The sequence below is a fragment of the Homalodisca vitripennis genome, chromosome 4 (genome assembly GCF_021130785.1).
Source record: "Homalodisca vitripennis isolate AUS2020 chromosome 4, UT_GWSS_2.1, whole genome shotgun sequence".
In the NCBI taxonomy this organism is placed as follows: domain Eukaryota; kingdom Metazoa; phylum Arthropoda; class Insecta; order Hemiptera; family Cicadellidae; genus Homalodisca; species Homalodisca vitripennis.
In genome coordinates this window covers 94,534,736-94,554,205 of record NC_060210.1, presented here as the reverse complement: position 1 = coordinate 94,554,205, position 19,470 = coordinate 94,534,736, and the positions used below count along the sequence as shown (strand labels likewise).

The 19,470-nt window shown below is 39.9% G+C and overlaps 1 protein-coding gene across 5 annotated transcripts in view; it reads right to left on the bottom strand.

Moving 5' to 3' along the window:
* LOC124359795 (C-terminal-binding protein) overlaps positions 1-19,470 on the bottom strand; it is a 120,119-nt gene that overhangs the window by 54,251 nt on the left and 46,398 nt on the right. For 2 of the 5 annotated variants that reach the window (XM_046812831.1, XM_046812829.1), the window contains exon 2: positions 1,106-1,134. The exons of the other annotated variants lie outside the window; for them this stretch is intronic. The gene's annotated coding sequence lies outside the window, so the exon portion shown is untranslated. The remainder of the gene's footprint in view (positions 1-1,105; positions 1,135-19,470) is intronic. 5 annotated transcript variants of the gene reach the window in all.

The window sequence follows — 19,470 nt, the reverse complement described above, 5'->3', positions numbered from 1 at the left end:
AACGTACAGTTCAGTGTCGAGTGGGTTGTGGCTGAATGCTCTGTGAATTATTGGTTGGACACATCGCAGCCTGTGTACATGCTTTCTCGCAGTATTGAAGCATCGGTCCTGCACCGTACACGTACAGTTCGGTGTCAGGTGGGTTGTGGCTGAATGATCTGTAGCTTTTTATACTTTAGTTGTTATTTGAAAAAAATAAACGATATTATCTAGTTAGTGCCTACTGCAGTGAACGTGATATTATTTTCATCGCCACAAAAAGCGGAATACGACGAATACGCTGAAGACACGTATAGTTGCATTTTTTATATCCGAAAACATGAAATATACTCATATAGTAAAACAAAACAAAATTTAATTGTAAACCGGTTTTATTATAAATAAAAACATATCATGAAACATCCAATTGTTGTTAAGATAAGTCCAACAAAAAGAATACAAAACAAAAGATCCGTTGAAAACATCAACATTCATGAACCAACATGTCATTTGCAAAAGCGTAAAGTTTCACACGTTACAATGCACAAAGCGAACATCTTTATTATAATCTTTTAATTATCAGGAACTTTCTAATGCTACGTTCAAATGTTAAGATTAAATAAACAACAATGATAAATAGTTAAAAGGACCATTATAACCGTTAGGAGTTTCTGTACTACTGAGTAGTTTAGATATCTTGTTGGACTTAGTTACTATTTACTGTAGGCGAGCGAAACGCCTGCTATGTGGAGAGGCAACTCACAACAATACAACTTGAAATTATGAGAAATATGATGTATTTCACATATCTCAAATCTTCAACTTGTGGAAGTGGTTACCATTTCGGAAACCATTCGTTCATTACACTTGGACCATATTGTGGCGACTTTCTATACAGGAAATTAGCCAACTTTACATCTTAAAACTGGCTAATCTTAAACATTAACCATTACAAAGGACTCTATGTTTGGAAACTATAACATTTAAACCATAAATCCACCAAACTTAAATGGAATAAAATATGAACCTAGACGTTATGAAAGCACGCATACAACATTAGGAAAAAAATCTATATTACAACTGACAAAATTAACAATGACAGCAATAACGTTTCCTACAAACTCACCGAATGGATTCACAGGAATTCCAACCAACCTGAAACAAACAAGACCGTTAATAATAGAACAGAAGTGTTGGTATTTGGAACAGACCAACAGGCGGGAAAACAAAACTATGTGAAATACGTTCCTGACCTAAGCTACTGTACTGCAGGATGTAAATGTTAAGGTGCATGTCAGTGGCGGTGAAACGCGTAAATGAAGTTGTATAATGAATTATGTTGAAATATATATATATATATATATATATATATATATATATATATATATATAAAATTCACCTATGCCAACATAATGCATAGTTAGTTTTTCATATAGCTTTATTGTGTTTTTTCAGATTCAACAATTTACTCACGGCAATATTGCTGGTATAAATATTATCAATAAAGGTGTGCCGAGATCCTGAAATGATGATATACGATTTTGTAAAGAATATATATTAGAAAATATTTTATTCACATGGTCTAAGAAACAGTGTATTATTATACAGCAAAATATAGAAACTGTGGAATTTAGGTGAGTTCCAATACACAGTCAAAATAATAGGTCGACCTTTGTTAGTATAGTATGTATGTATTGTTAGTTAGTAACGCTACATCTCAGATGGTAATTTTCCATAGAAACTGTGGACCAATGCCTGATAGTCGACCTTTGGTGTCGACCGAGCCATCACATTTAACGACAGCAAAAAAGCCCAGTTTATAATTCAATTGTGTAAAGTGAGGCCTTTAAAGGCTCCTTGACTGGACTTGTCACCCCATATAACACCTGAGTCTCTCCCCAGAATACTGCTACCCTATGACTCGACCCTTGTTATTTGAAAACGAACCTCTCTAATGAGACATGGGAGAAGGACTAGGTGCACCGCGGTTCACACAAGGCCGCTTGCGTCATTCGTGAGGTATTATGTACCCACTGCAGCAGTGGTGACATCACACTCACTCGCCGCACAACCTTCACTGTCATCAACACGATAGCGTTGCATTTGCAATCTGTAAAACGTCCTCCACCACAATATAGGATGACATGAGCCATTTTGCCGCGGGAAACTGACATACACACATTGTGAATTCACAATTCTCACACGAGAGATCTTGTTCTTCAGGTAGTTTGAGTGCAGTGTCAGACGGTCACCTCAAACTGTGACAAAGTGTAACTAAATAGATCGGTTAGACATACACTACACTCTATCGTGAGGCGAACAAATTGACAGTCACACTCACTACGTTAAGACTTCCTCAGAATCAAGATCTGTTACTTTTCAAGAATCCAGCCTTAAGAATATTTTTTTTTATCTCAAGTTTTCACATTATCCAAAACATGTATGATTAAGGTACAAATGTCGAAATATACAGTTGTAATAAGTAAATGAGAACCTTCTGTCCGTACACTTTACTGCCATTACATACCTATGTTTGCATTGCATACATCCTGATATTGTTGCTTAAAACTTATATAAACAGTACAGTTAAAAAAGTAACAGGAAAACAAGGTGTACGAGGTATAGTAATAACAAAATTGTACCACCAATTATTCTACGAGAGATTTTCAATACCTCAACTCCTACGACAACTCTAGATACGGTTCTCGGTATCAAAAACAGTCATAATTTAGTATAAGCATCATAACTCACCGAACTGTTCAACAGTACACAACTGAATCATGTCTCAGTTCCACAAGAACACAACTGAATCGTGCCTCAGTTTCACAGGGACACAACCATATCAGAGTTCTACAATAACCCAAGTGAATCATGACTAAGTTTTACCAGTATACAAGTAAATCGTTGTGTAGTACACTAATCAAGATGCATACCAAAGCGTAATTTATCTTCATATTTAAACTCAATGCTTACAATCGCAATTCTAACAAAGTAACTTTAACAGCACAATAACGCCCTAGACGTTTCAAACAATCGTTTCGGCAGCTCCAAGCAAAACGCACCTTTACGAGGTACTTCCGCCGATTACACTGCATAACCCACTCCACAAAAACGCGTACCCTGACAGCCTGTTACGCTCGAGGCCAGGCCAGTCTAGCGAGACCGCGACGCGGGGCCACTTCCGTCACTACATCATTCCCCCGCCGCGCCGCGCCATCACCGTTTTTGCGCCCGTTGAACACAGACGGTGACAAAACCTGAGGAAGGCACCAGAGAGGTCACCGCTTCCCGGAGAATGTCACACAACCTCGTGTCCTCTGATGACACGGGACACTCAACAGCAGGAAATAATTATTCATTTCTTAAAAATATAAATACATAACAAATTATAGTTATAAATGTTCTGAATTGTGTATAAACGTTTTGTTCAGATGTGTTCCACGTAAGGAATGTTACGTAAACTGGAAACTTTAGGAGTATTCTGTGACACCTGTTATACATGAATGCCTTAAACACAATGAAGGGCTTTTTAGCACTAGGCCACTTTGTTATGTACCGGAGTTATAATACCAAAATATGTCTGACATTTCTCCCTCAGCGCTTATTTTCGGTGGAAATCACAAAGACAACTGCCGATAAACAACTATTTGCATAACTAAAGTTATATACGTAAATAAGGCCGTCCAGCTTACGTCCGTTATTATAAAATACCGTAATTTGTATTTATAAAACTAAAAATGAGAGCGGTGTAATAACACTTCTCCTCGATATTCTGGCTTCCATATGTTATAAAAGTTATTATAAATTTAACACATTTTCAATGGTTAAAATAGCAAGGATTTATAGTATAGTTACCTATAATGTATAACTAATATACATGTTTTGAATATTAAAATGCTGTCACGATCACAATTATACAGTACTCAAAGCCATGCTCAATCAAATAAAAAACACAAAATTTGTCACATAATTAATTCGCGGATTCCTTTATTTTAGCGGTACTGAATCTCACAAGATTTCTACATGCTGTTTAGTGTTTCACATTAAATTACTTTCCACAATTGACATAAAAGTAATTTAATACGTTATTGTGGATTCTGGCAAAAAATAATAACATTATTTCTAAATTTATTTCAAAGCAAGTTTGTTATTACTTGAGTTCCTTAGAATAAAAATACCTTATTCTGATAATAAATTTATAGTCATGTTACATCTTGGTGGTGTCACGAATACACCACCAATATTTTGGTCTTAATGAACAACTGTTACAAACGTATTTGCCATATGCGGTGACAAAACAAAAGTGTGACTTCGCTATTTCTTACAAAAACATACCAATGCACGGAAGGCTAAGACGTAAAAATTATAACATGGATACATAAAAAACACACAACCGTAATATGTTCTCGTAATAAATAGGTGTGCATCTAATTAAAACTAGCGCAATAGCCTTGAACCACGTGCGCGTCGCCAGGTGCGTGTGTGTGCGCGTGCCTTGCGTAATGACGACATAGAGGAAACAATACACGGCCCTAGAATAGCTGGAGCGCTCGCGCTAGTAACCACTGCCACAACGAGGAAATTACTACTGTGCAGTCGCCCATCCCTCACCGCGCTAGCTGTAGCTGTAATTGATCGTTTCCGGGTCGGACTTGTACAGTTAGCCATTACCCTCAACACGAGAAGAAAAAGTTACTGTTTTATTAATCATTGAATGGCATGTTTACAAGAAAACATATGAATGAATCCGTCTTGAAGACATTGGCATTACATTTGTATTTACTACGATAGCACGATTACGATCCTTGAGAGTGACGTCGTATTTCCATGTTCTTGCAGACATGGGCGCTGACACACACAATACACACCCAGTTTATAACGAGAAACCTTTTTATTAGACGCTAAAACTTAGGTGTATGAGCTATATTGCCACGGAGTAAAATGTATTATTTCATTTATCGACATGTGTGCCTCGTCAAGAAAAAATATTACTGACATGTTTTTCTTATGAATAACATATAATTTAAAAATATAATCAACTTCCAAAAGTTTTTATTTGGGACCTGATAACGGAATTGCATACATTCCATGCCTTAAATGCCTGCAATTTCATGGGACACGGTAAAAAAATATTCCTTTACTGTATTCAGGGAAGATGGTCTTAAAACGGCTATGAAATTTTACACACAAAAGGGAACCCCCAAAAATAGAGTGCACCACCTTAAACAAGTGTTATAGTTAATGTCATAAGCTAAAACTTGATTAACATCTACCAGATACCGCACAGAAGATCGGGAGGTTATTGTACTCATTATATTATATTTATGTAAACACTAGTTTACGTGGTACAATTAATGCAAAACGAATAAAACATTGAATTCCACAGAACAGGCGTAATTGCTCACCCAAGTTGCAAGATATTTGTTTAATTAGATAACAATACAATTTAACTAAGAAAAGGGATTGTACAGCGAGTTAACATGGGATACTTAATAAATTCACAGAAAAAACGTAAACTAGTCGTACAACGGGCTACTGCTAGTTACAATTCGTTACTGTATGGATAATGAAATATTTCCACTGAGCATATTCCACATCCAGTTATAAAATCTGCAAAATGGATCACACACAACCGACAACTAGGCCATGCCGTAAACAGATCTCTCTGCCCGGATATAATGTGTGACAGAACCGGTTCTCGCTGCCCACTCTACCTTATTGCTTCTGTTGGCTAATATATCTCCTTGATTCCAGATATTATAAACCATGCGGGCGTGATCGTGGAAAGGTTACACACCGGTCAAGAGTAGAACTCTGCATGGACGAGGGCACTTTTAGTACTTACACCAATTTACATGATTTATAACAGGGTTTATAAAAACACTCTTCAGTAAATAATTATAAACGGTTCTCAAATATAACATTTGGAACATTTATTATGTGGAATATTTTTGTAAATTCTACAAATTGCAATACTACATGCCAACTGGGTTTAGCTACAAAATTTACAAAATTAAAAATCAGCGTAGATGAGCGTTTTTTACGGGAAACGAGTTACGTATATGTGTAACTAATTCGTAAGTTTTGTCTTTATTTCTTATTGACACTGATAGTCCAGGTATATTGTGTTGTCATAAGGGAATTGTAGTTTACGAGCATATGCCATACATCAATAAAAAACTAGAACTCATAAATATACCCTTGCCGTTAGGAACAATAAAGGCGTGGTCGCATTGTCCGACTAGTGCTTGTCAAAATAAGCATCTTCATATATGTAACATGTACTGGATAACCCCTGTCAGCTCATTACTACAACCTATCCCCCCATCATTCACCACACTGTCCCACTACAGCATCATAGTTGCTCCAACAACCTGTTACTCAACATGTCACTGGATACCTCACCCTGTCTAAGATTATCCGTTCATTACTACCGTCAACATTCCCATCTACCATTCATCACTCTGTCGGATCGGAGCACTGTCCCACTACAGCATCATAGTTGCTCCAACAACCTGTTACTCAACATGTCACTGGATACCTCACCCTGTCTAAGATTATCCGTTCATTACTACCGTCAACATTCCCATCTACCATTCATCACTCTGTCGGATCGGAGCACTGTAACACTACAGCATCATAGTTGCTCAAACAACCTCTTACTCAACATGTCACTGGATACCTCACCCTCTCTGAGATTATCCGTTCATTACTACCGTCAACAGTCCCATCTACCATTCAACACACTGTCGGATCGGAGCACTGTCCCACTACAGCATCATAGTTGCTCCAACAACCTGTTACTCAACATGTCACTTGATACCTCACCCTGTCTAAGATTATCCGTTCATTACTACCGTCAACATTCCCATCTACCATTCATCACTCTGTCGGATCGGAGCACTGTAACACTACAGCATCATAGTTGCTCAAACAACCTCAGTTACACAACATGTCACTGGATACCTCACCCTGTCTGAGATTATCCGTTCATTACTACCGTCAACAGTCCCATCTACCATTCATCACACTGTCGGATCGGAGCACTGTAACACTACAGCATCATACTTTGCTCAAACAACGTCAGTTACACAACTTGTCACTGGATACCTCACCCTGTCTAAGATTATCCGTTCATTACTACCGTCAACAATCCCATCTACCATTCATCACACTGTCGGATCGGAGCACTGTAACACTACAGCATCATACTTGCTCAAACAACGTCAGTTACACAACTTGTCACTGGATACCTCACCCTGTCTAAGATTATCCGTTCATTACTACCGTCAACAATCCCATCTACCATTCATCACACTGTCGGATCGGAGCACTGTAACACTACAGCATCATACTTGCTCAAACAACGTCAGTTACACACACTTGTCACTGGATACCTCACCCTGTCTAAGATTATCCGTTCATTACTACCGTCAACATTCCCATCTACCATTCATCACTCTGTCGGATCGGAGCACTGTAACACTACAGCATCATACTTGCTCAAACAACGTCAGTTACACAACATGTCACTGGATACCTCACCCTCTCTGAGATTATCCGTTCATTACTACCGTCAACAGTCCCATCTACCATTCATCACACTGTCGGATCGGAGCACTGTAACACTACAGCATCATACTTGCTCAAACAACGTCAGTTACACAACTTGTCACTGGATACCTCACCCTGTCTAAGATTATCCGTTCATTACTACCGTCAACAATCCCATCTACCATTCATCACACTGTCGGATCGGAGCACTGTAACACTACAGCATCATACTTGCTCAAACAACGTCAGTTACACAACTTGTCACTGGATACCTCACCCTGTCTAAGATTATCCGTTCATTACTACCGTCAACATTCCCATCTACCATTCATCACTCTGTCGGAACGGAGCACTGTCATCATACTTGCTCATAAGACCCTCTCCAGCAGCTGCAACATTTTGCTGGTCATTTTGAAATCTATAATATTTGAAACATACAATTTGTCTTCTATTGCCTATATGCACGTGCAATGCGCTCTTTAAATCCAACACACGAGAACTATATGAAATCAAATATTACTTACATATAATATCTAATTAACCCGAAGGGACAGCTATAAATTATTTTCAGTAAATTAATGCAGGCAGCAGGGAAATATAGAACGCAATAAGAATAGAAGAATAACGAACGACATGTGCAGGGCAAAGAGTCATCACATAATGAGAGGGTATAATATCGCGAGTGGTGAACAGAAGGGTGATACAATAACCCTTCTCAGCCCGATGCCACTGTACCTCTGTTAATCAACCCCGCCTATCACCCCTCCCACAAGTATCTGCCCCTCCGCCCGCGAGTCTACACTCGGCAACAAACTTTCTTCCCAAGTATTCAGCGTCCCTGGCTCCACTAACTGCTTCCAAAACGCCCTCTCGCGACACTGTTTATCGATTATTTCAAACATATTTTGATAAAATGTGGAAAAAGTGAGAAAATTCTTAATTAGCTTCTCATAATAAGACTCTTTTCATCCGCCGAATCACCCTCCTCCCTCGGTTTTGTTGCGTCAACATTTTGATTCCCAAGTTTACAGTTTCGGACCGAAGCCGAGCTGATTGAGGGGCTCGACTCTCGCGCTCCAAACAAACTTTTCAGAACTTTATTCCCATTCAAGTTTTGTAATTAAGGAGTCCCTACCCACCCGCCCCGTGTTGGCGTTATAATTTATTTTATATCGAATTAGAAGTTGGAGATGCTTCAGCGCTGATATCCGCCAACTTTGCGCCGTAAAATGTTGAAATATCTCCGTCTTTATGTTCGGTAACTGCTGCAAGAACGTGGCTTAACCCTTAACGTTGTGCCACTCGGTGTTTAATGCCACGTTTAACTTGGAACCCCTAACTTTGCGTTCAATAGTTCCTCACTTATGGTAAGTGACGCCTGACAACTTCGAACAGCTTTATTACGGTTTAGTTATATATGCATTGCACTATGTTATATATTAAACCATCACGTTGCGCCATAGTTATATATGCATTGCACTATGTTATATATTAAACCATCACGTTGCGCCATAGTTATATATGCATTGCACTATGTTATATATTAAACCATCACGTTGCGCCATAGTTATATATGCATTGCACTATGTTATATATTAAACCATCACGTTGCGCCATAGTTATATATGAATTGCACTATGTTACCTCAACAAAGGGTGTGGTTCACACACAAACTCCACAATTCACATTAAAAACACATGTATCACTATTCTCCGTTTTCAAGTACAAAATACTCAAACGATCGATATACAATCTACATAGAGACCGAACTGGGCAACAACTAGAAAATAGTACATTTTGTTAGCGTGACCCTATTTGTCTTAACATTTAACTCTTAAATTTACGAGACACATTGATTAAGCAATCTTTGAGGTAAAACATTAAAATTGTAATGCTTGTTGTATACAACACAAGAAATGCAATTTGAATTATTATTTCATCCACTTATAACTCCGCATTTGCTACACCCGGTTTCAGATTTCTGACGCTGCAATAAGCGGAAAATGGACAGGAGTGAAACTCAACACTCACACATCGGTTTTGTTTTTATAATTTAATTATATACAAACAAAAACATATCAACTGAGTTGCTAATGATAACGCAACGAGTATAATGATAGTGTTCACGTGTGGCCTACCAGTAGTAGAAGGTAACAAATGCAATCCGTAACATGCAAGTCTGTTTGTAAACCGCGAATTAACCACACCAAGAGCTGTCGATAAAGTGTAACAATAATTCAATACTTAGGCTTAACGTGTAAGTGCCTGGAAAACCTTAGCTCCTAAAGAACTACAGCACCGTTTATAGTTTTGTTACAAAATAAGTCGCCCCCACGATAAAATTTAAGGTGTCTTAGTCATAAATAAGTAGGGGAGTGATTATTCTAATATATCCCTAGTTCTAATATGCATTTATAGTAAGTTAGCTTTTCTATTCTCTTAATAAGTGGTATTTCGATTCATTTTGTTTTCAAAAGTACATAAACAGTAATAAAATTAGGGAATAAAATATAAATAATAAAACTTAGTAAAATGTTCGTATATAGGTTCCTTCAGGAGAAAATGTCCGCATAGAGCACAGGAGTGTCATCACTTGGTAGCTTGGCTGGTAGCTCTCAGTTCTGGTCTTGGTCTGTTAGTGTGTAGTAGATCTTCGGGGACGACGGTTGTCCACATAAACTATAAGAGTGTCGTCACTTGGTAGCTTGGCTGGTAGCTCTCAGTTCTGGTCTTGGTCTGTTAGTGTGTTCTAGATCTTCGGGGACGACGGTTGTCCATATAAACTATAGGAGTGTCGTCACTTGGTAGCTTGGCTGGTAGCTCTCAGTTCTGGTCTTGGTCTGTTAGTGTGTAGTAGATCTTCGGGGACGACGGTTGTCCACATAAACTATAAGAGTGTCGTCACTTAATAGCTTGGCTGGTAGCTCTCAGTTCTAGTCTTGGTCTGTTAGTGTGTTCTAGATCTTCGGGGACGACGGTTGTCCACATAAACTATAGGAGTGTCGTCACCTGGTAGCTTGGCTGGTAGCTCTCAGTTCTGGTCTTGGTCTGTTAGTGTGTTCAAGATCTTCGGGGACGACGGTTGTCTATATAAACTATAGGAGTGTCGTCACTTGGTAGCTTGGCTGGTAGATCTCAGTTCTGGTCTTGGTCTGTTAGTGTGTTCTAGATCTTCGGGGACGACGGTTGTCCACATAAACTATAAGAGTGTCGTCACTTGGTAGCTTGGCTGGTAGCTCTCAGTTCTGGTCTTGGTCTGTTAGTGTGTTCTAGATCTTCGGGGACGACGGTTGTCCATATAAACTATAGGAGTGTCGTCACTTGGTTGCTTGGCTGGTAGCTCCCAAACAACAGAACATTTAATTCAAAACTGTTTGACTTTATTTTGACTACGTTATTATATCTTTAGGTCCTAATACACCAATTTAAATTAAAATTGTAGCGTGTTAATAATAAACAGGACTATACCTAATAGACAGTTCGCCCGTATAAAAATCGAAACTTGTTACTTGAATTAGCGGGCAGACGTAGCTGGGTCTGGTTAGTATCCCGGTGTTTAATTTATAATCCACGAGGATTACCGGAAGCAGGGTGTGCGTGTGTTTAGCCAGGGTGACACGGCATGGCGAGTTATGGGCTTACACAGGCCGATCGATGCCCCCCTTGGCTTCACTTACTTCTGTATACTAACCACACCTACCAGCCGCATATATTCATAATAAAAGTTATATATAATAGTTCTAAAAGTTCTAAACTGATATTACTGTAATAAGAAATTTCTGTGAGTTATATAAATCACAACTTAAAGAAATTACAATGCCACATTCGTTAGTTGCACAGAACTTTTAACTTGTACGGTTCAGTGTATTTGCTCCTTAAAATCGCGGAATTATATTTATTTAACCTATTACATTAACATTATTACTGTTAAAAAGCTGTGAAATTCACGAGTTTTAATATATAGCCTAGATATATCTTTCTCAGACCAGTGCAAAATAGGTTTAGGCTACATTTGAATGTCACGTATCTATTGCAAATTGTTCACACACTTTCAGATCTCTTTATTTAGGCATCAAATACGTGTCGATAGAGTTTTAGATTTCGGGCCCATGTTAAAAACAGACCAAAATATAGCAGTTTTTTCGATTATAACATTCCTGTAAGTACGAATGCCAGACCTTTCTCGACAAATATAGGAATGTCATTATACTGTTACAAAAGTCAAACTTGGCGGTCTGGCAAACTAGTACATAACTTCGTCAAGTAAGTATTGAGTGTTCTCTGGAAATGGGAATTATCCAGTTGTCTATCAGCAAAGAACGGCTGCGACAGCTAGCGTCAATTACACTCAATCGTGGGCGTGGGCTAGTTAACGTTGTATACTACGCGACTTAATAGTAGGTCAGTTAGTCAAGCCAGTAGTTGCGGATACAAGGAGTCGATACAGACAGCCTCTAATATTGTGTGTGCTCTGTGAAGGGGAATTACCGAGTTGTCTATCAGCAAAGGGCTGCGACAGCTAGCGTCAATTACACTCAATCGTGGGCGTGGGCTAGTTAACGTAGTATACTACGCGTCTTAATAGTAGGTCAGTTAGTCAAGCCAGTAGTTGCGGCTACAAGGAGTCGATACAGACAGCCTGCAGTGAGCGTGCGTGTAGTTAGCCTAGAATACTACTCGACTCAATAGCACATCAGTTAGTCAAACCAATAGCTACGCCTACAGCAAGGAGTCGATACAGACGGCCTGCAGTGAGCGTGCGTGTAGTTAGCCTAGAATACTACTCGACTCAATAGCACATCAGTTAGTCAAACCAATAGCTACGCCTAGAGCAAGGAGTCGATACAGACAGCCTGCAGTGAGCGTGCGTGTAGTTAGCCTAGAATACTACTCGACTCAATAGCACATTAGTTAGTCAAACCAATAGCTACCCCTACGGCAAGGAGTCGATACAGACGGCCTGCAGTGAGCGTGCGTGTAGTTAGCCTAGAATACTACTCGACTCAATAGCACATCAGTTACTCAAACCAATAGCTACGCCTACAGCAAGGAGTCGATACAGACAGCCTGCAGTGAGCGTGCGTGTAGTTAGCCTAGAATACTACTCGACTCAATAGCACATCAGTTAGTCAAACCAATAGCTACGCCTACAGCAAGGAGTCGATACAGACGGCCTGCAGTGAGCGTGCGTGTAGTTAGCCTAGAATATTACTCGACTCAATAGCACATTAGTTAGTCAAACCAATAGCTACGGCTACAGCAAGGAATCGATACAGACGGCCTGCAGTGAGCGTGCGTGTAGAATACTACTCGACTCAATAGCACATCAGTTAGTCAAACCAATAGCTACGGCTACAGCAAGGAATCGATACAGACGGCCTGCAGTGAGCGTGCGTGTAGTTAGTCTAGAATATTACTCGACTCAATAGCACATTAGTTAGTCAAACCAATAGCTACGGCTACAGCAAGGAATCGATACAGACGGCCTGCAGTGAGCGTGCGTGTAGAATACTACTCGACTCAATAGCACATCAGTTAGTCAAACCAATAGCTACGGCTACAGCAAGGAATCGATACAGACGGCCTGCAGTGAGCGTGCGTGTAGTTAGTCTAGAATATTACTCGACTCAATAGCACATCAGTTAGTCAAACCAATAGCTATGGCTACAGCAAGGAATCGATACAGACGGCCTGAGTTATTGTGTGTGTTCTGTGGAGGGGAGATAACGGATCGTCAATTAGCCAGGACAACGTTAGTTACGGCCTGCAGTGGGCGTGGGTGTAGTTAGCCTGGTGTCGAGGAGTTTCTTATTAAAGTACTCGGCTCCAATACAGCGTTTTTTTCTGAGGTGCCTATCGATGAAGATTGCTATTATAAGTGCATTCACAATTTAAGCTGGTGTACTAACTGCGTGAATAATGCTCACGTGGGAGTTCGCTTACTCAATTACAGAATCGTTAAGAGTAATCGTATGTAATAGTAATTTATAATTTAATATTTATTGATGAAAAATCCGAATGAGTAATTATTTATGTATTCTGAACCTTGCAAGCTTGGAGGATTATGAGTGCTGATTTTGTTTTATGGATGCAAATTAGGAGTCTGGCTTTTAACGTAAATTAAATAAAAATTCCTCGAAAGAATGCCATATCCGACTCAGGATCTCTTTTCAACTTAGTACTTTTATAATGTCAATATTTTTATATTTCTATACTGTTATTTCTTTTACCAAGCATTCTTTCATCGAACTATTGTACACATGAAGTGTTCATAACTTGTAAAACGTGTTTCCAAAGAATAAATGCTTTGATTCTCGATTCTTTGATAACACGGGAGAATTTTTACCCACCAAAATGTAGTTTCGAATCTTTACGCTTACACGTTTAATATTGAACACACAAAAAAAGGAAGATCTGTAATCACTCGTACGCCAATAAGTGTGTTTGTGCAATGCGATAAGGGAGAAATGCGGTCGACCGTTGCGCAACTGTTTGTCGTTCGCTGCTTGTAATCGCTGACTTCCACTTCCACAATTCCCTAGGCTGGTTGTCCCACTTCTACGGTATGTTACGTCTGACAGATGCTTGGTTGTCGATTACAACAAATATTTCATCCGTGAAGAAACCTTGGCAAACTGTATGGCTAAATAGAAGTATTTTCTATTTACATTTATTGTCGAGGCTACTGGTATTAAATTTTCGTTTGTAATACACACAATGTACATGCGGACAAAACATTCGTATTTTTAAACCTTTGCAAGTCCATTTAAAAGTATGCCACTTATTTTCCGTTTCGGTGCGAAGAAAATCGGCTTTTACTATAAAAACATAGTAAAAGTAATACAACAAATTTTCATTTGTACAAACGATAAGGAACGTCTCATTGTGTAACTGAAATGCCAAGATATAATGAGAAAATATCCGCCAAACCTCTGCAACTAAACTGCGTAACTTATAATTCAAATACTAAGAGAAGATTTGAAATAGATCTAGTTTTCAGTAAATAAATAAGGATACATTGTTCCTTAAATTATACTAGAACATAATTTAAACTTGTAAGAAAATATCTCTAATTGATGATTTACTCATATTGGATTTTAGCGGTTCTGAGTAGGTAGCTCAATTCGGATGAATCGACCAGAGAACTGAATAGTGAATAGGTAGTTGTGCAGATCGAGCGATGATGTTCAACCAAGCATAACGCTTGAAAGTAGAGAGGGTAAAACTGAAGATTTTAACGATAGCTTTAATTCAAGACGAGGGCGCGTGAAGCCAGCAGAAACGAGGACGTGGACCATTAGCCACGCATGACACCACACCCGAGTGGCCAGCGCGCTTATATAACAAGCCTCCGGAGCAAAACGGTGCACCACCATCATCATACTAATGAGCGACCAGACGAGATGCTTTATTGTAATTCCCATCACGTAGCCGGTCGCCATCGCTGGGCCCAAGAGCCAAGACCCTTCGCAATGATCCACGCTGTTTCCGTCGAGTTCGCTACCTAAATATGCAAACCTGTAACCGCCGTGAGAGAGCGGAGACCCTTCGCAATGATGCACGCTGTTTCCGCCGTGTTCGCTACCTGAATATACAAACGTTTAAACGATGTGAGAGAGTGGAGAACCTTCGCAGTGATGCCCGCTGATTCCACCGTGTTCGCCACCTGAATATACAAACGTTTAAACGATGTGAGAGAGTGGAGAACCTTCACAGTGATGCCAGCTGTTTCCGCCGTGTTCGCTACCTGAATATGCAAATGTTTAAATGATGAGAGAGAGCGGAGAACCTTCGCAATGATGCCCGCTGTTTCCGCCGTGTTCGCTACCTGAATATACAAACGTTTAAACGATGTGAGAGAGTGGAGAACCTTCGCAATGATGCACGCTGTTTCCGCCGTGTTCGCTATATGAATATACAAACGTTTAAACGATGTGAGAGAGTGGAGAACCTTCGCAATGATGCACACAGTTTCCGCCTTATTCGCTACCTGAATATGCAAACGTTTAAACGATGTGAGAGAGTGGAGAACCTTCGCAATGATGCACACAGTTTCCGCCGTATTCGCTACCTGAATATACAAACGTTTCAACGATGTGATAAGAGTGGAGAACATTCGCAATGATGCACACAGTTTCCGCCGTGTTCGCTACCTGAATATGCAAACGTTTAAATGATGTGAGAGAGTGAAGAACCTTCGCAATGATGCACACAGTTTCCGCCGTGTTCGCTACCTGAATATACAAACGTTTAAACGATGTGAGAGAGTGGAGAACCTTCGCAATGATGCACGCAGTTTCCGCCGTATTCGCTACCTGAATATACATACGTTCAAACGATGTGAGAGAGTGGAGAACCTTCGCAATGATGCACACAGTTTCCGCTGTGTTCGCTACCTGAATATGCAAACGTTTAAACGATGTGAGAGAGTGGAGAACATTCGCAATGATGCACACAGTTTCCGCCGTATTCGCTACCTGAATATACAAACGTTCAAACGATGTGAGAGAGTGGAGAACCTTCGCAATGATGCACACAGTTTCCGCCGTATTCGCTACCTGAATATGCAAACGTTTAAATGATTTGAGAGAGTGGAGAACCTTCGCAATGATGCACACAGTTTCCGCCGTGTTCGCTACCTGAATATGCAAACGTTTAAACGATGTGAGAGAGTGGAGAACCTTCGCAATGATGCACACAGTTTCCGCCGTGTTCGCTACCTGAATATGCAAACGTTTAAATGATGTGAGAGAGTGGAGAACCTTCGCAATGATGCACACAGTTTCCGCCGTTTAAATGATGTGAGAGAGTGGAGAACCTTCGCAATGATGCACACAGTTTCCGCCGTATTCGCTACCTGAATATACAAACGTTTAAACGATGTGAGAGAGTGGGAGAACCTTCGCAATGATGCACACAGTTTCCGCCGTGTTCGCTACCTGAATATACAAACCTGTAAACGCTGCGAGAGAGTGGAGAACCTTCGCAGTGATGCACACTGTTTCCGCCGTGTTCGCTACCTGAATATACAAACGTTCAAACGATGTGATAGAGTGGAGAACCTTCGAAATGATGCACACAGTTTCCGCCGTATTCGCTACCTGAATATACAAACGTTTAAACGATGTGAGAGAGTGGGAGAACCTTCGCAATGATGCACACAGTTTCCGCCGTGTTCGCTACCTGAATATACAAACCTGTAAACGCTGCGAGAGAGTGGAGAACCTTCGCAGTGATGCACGCTGTTTCCGCCGTGTTCGCTGCCTGAATATACAAACGTTCAAACGATGTGATAGAGTGGAGAACCTTCGAAATGATGCACACAGTTTCCGCCGTGTTCGCTACCTGAATATGCAAACGTTTAAATGATGTGAGAGAGTGGAGAACCTTCGCAATGATGCACACAGTTTCCGCCGTGTTCGCTACCTGAATATACAAACCTGTAAACGCTGCGAGAGAGCAGAGAATCTTCGAATAAACGACGAGTTTCAAACATTTTCTTACACTTGTAAACATAAACGTAAACAACCGGGAAATGAAAAATACTAAGTACCTGATCACACACAACTACCGTGGCCCGACGCGCCGTAAAGAAACTTTTATAATCTCCAGAGTCGTGCTGATCAGACAGGGCAAGCGGTAAGGAGTCATATGTCGTCTATTCTGGTTTACGGGATCTATCACAGAGTTTTAAGTCATATTGGTTCCGGATCAAAATTAGAAACGTGTTGAAGAAAGAATACGAGTTATGATTTATAAAACTGAAATATGCAATCAATACAACAATCATATTTTTGTTTATTCAGGAACAATCTGTTTTGTTTATCCGTGTTTGCAAAAACTATGGAACATATCATGAAGACGCCTTCTAAGTTGAAACTCTGAAAGAAACAGCATTGATACACAGGTAACAGTGTTTACTTATTACAGACAATAAACATTCATATAACAACATGTTTGGTGAAGTGGAACAGCTCTCTGCTCATTGCTCATTAACTCGAACTGCAAGCCTGCAGGGTCACATAGCGACATGTTTAGTTTAAAAACAGAACAACGTTGTTTGTTGTAAAAATTCTACCTGCATGGCGCCTCTAGCGACAACCGCAGTTATACTGTGCTAGGTCGACACAATACTCGGTTTGAAATTAAAATACTTGAGCATACATTCTGCCAGTAAATGCCCCCTGAGCCGTATAAGTCTGCTCTGCGTGCCTGGATACTAGGTACGAAATGGTAACCTCATCGCTCTGGACATATTAATCGAGAAATGTAACAGCGAATCCGGAGCCTTACGACAGATCCTAATATCTCTGTTAAACTCATATAGCTATACAGCAGGCCGGTGTGTTGTTTGCTCTCTCAAAACCAGTTCTGCTGTGTGCAATTACCCACCGGGGTGTCCCCTACATGCGGGACAGCTGTGTAGCACCATGTGGGTCCGGCGCTCACAACACCTCCCTAGACTGGAGCCAGCTTGTGAGAAATTCTACAAAATAAAACCTTTCCGTTTATTAACGCGAAGTGCAATACAATTATTACGATAGTTTAGAAATTCGAATTATGGTGATTTCTAGTGTGTACTTCATGGTTGCATTTATACATACACATATAGTGTTTTATATTACGCGTTATTTAACTAACGTGCAGTTTTTATTGTTACGGTCACCCAAGCCTTACTTACGCACGTCACGTATTACTTAATCATAAGGCAGGCAGGCAATAACAATAAGTTTTTAAGTCGCTAAGAACGAAAAAAGGTAGCGGGTTTTAGTATTTAAACAAACTACAGCCGTTAAAGTATCTCAAACCGAATAACAATTTTCTTCAAACACGAGCACCAGGTCCGATCTCTGGCAACAATTACTTGAACGGTGCAACGGGTTCCCAAATCGCATAAAAACCCCCTCAAAACCTAAGCTCAAAATACCCGGGTCTCCTCCACCCATAATTATCTCAACGCGCAAGCAAGTCAACAAACTCTAAATGAGAGAGCCCACCATGACTTAAAGAATTTCTAGGGTTTTAGCCGGCCGGATTTACAACCCCTTTCCCCCACCAAGCCTGTACTATTCCATAAAAAAAGTTGTGACCCAAGCCATTGTGGAAGAAAGTGAGTCCTGCACAACAACGCGACAACCGAATATGACGAACTATTTTAATAGTAGATAGAATTTATAGTTTTCTTTAAAAATGTAATAAACGTAATACTATATATGGTTCCTCTCCAGAAATAAAAACACGATGTTCTGAGATGTTCTGACGCGGAAGCGATGAGGCGGTAATTGTATAATGGCGGCGTGGCGCGGCGCGATACGGTCGATATTCCAGTGTTGTGTAGTGGACATCCAAGGTCAACCCAGACAAGGGAACAAAGGCTCTGGAGTTAGGGACCGGGAGAGGGACAGCAAGGAAGGCTTCATCTGAATGAACGCCACGACTGATATAATGACAGAGAAGACAAACCAGCAACATTATAGCCTTAAATTAATAAAGATATTCGCGGTAGCATAACGGCTTACCACTGTGAGGTCTAATACATACAAATATTTATTTTCATTCTACTGATCTACTGCTATATCGAAAGATTTTTAAAACTAGGGTTTTAACTTCGGCTCGAAAATCTTATGTTGTTATTGAAGCAATTATATATTTGTGTAATTAATTAAACGCTATAATTCAATGTAACATTGTAAATAGTATTAAAATATAAACGTAGACGAAAAGATATACATGTAGTATATCTACATGATTAAAAATATCGACATTATCTACAGGATTTGTGTAGGGTAATATAATAATTGTAAGGTATGTAATATGGGTTTAATAATATTTTCCAGAATTATTCTGGAAGATACTAGTGCGATCTTGGTACATAGAAAACTTAGTACTTGTCAGAAACTAATAGTATACAGCTATGTAATTGCCCTACAGCATGTT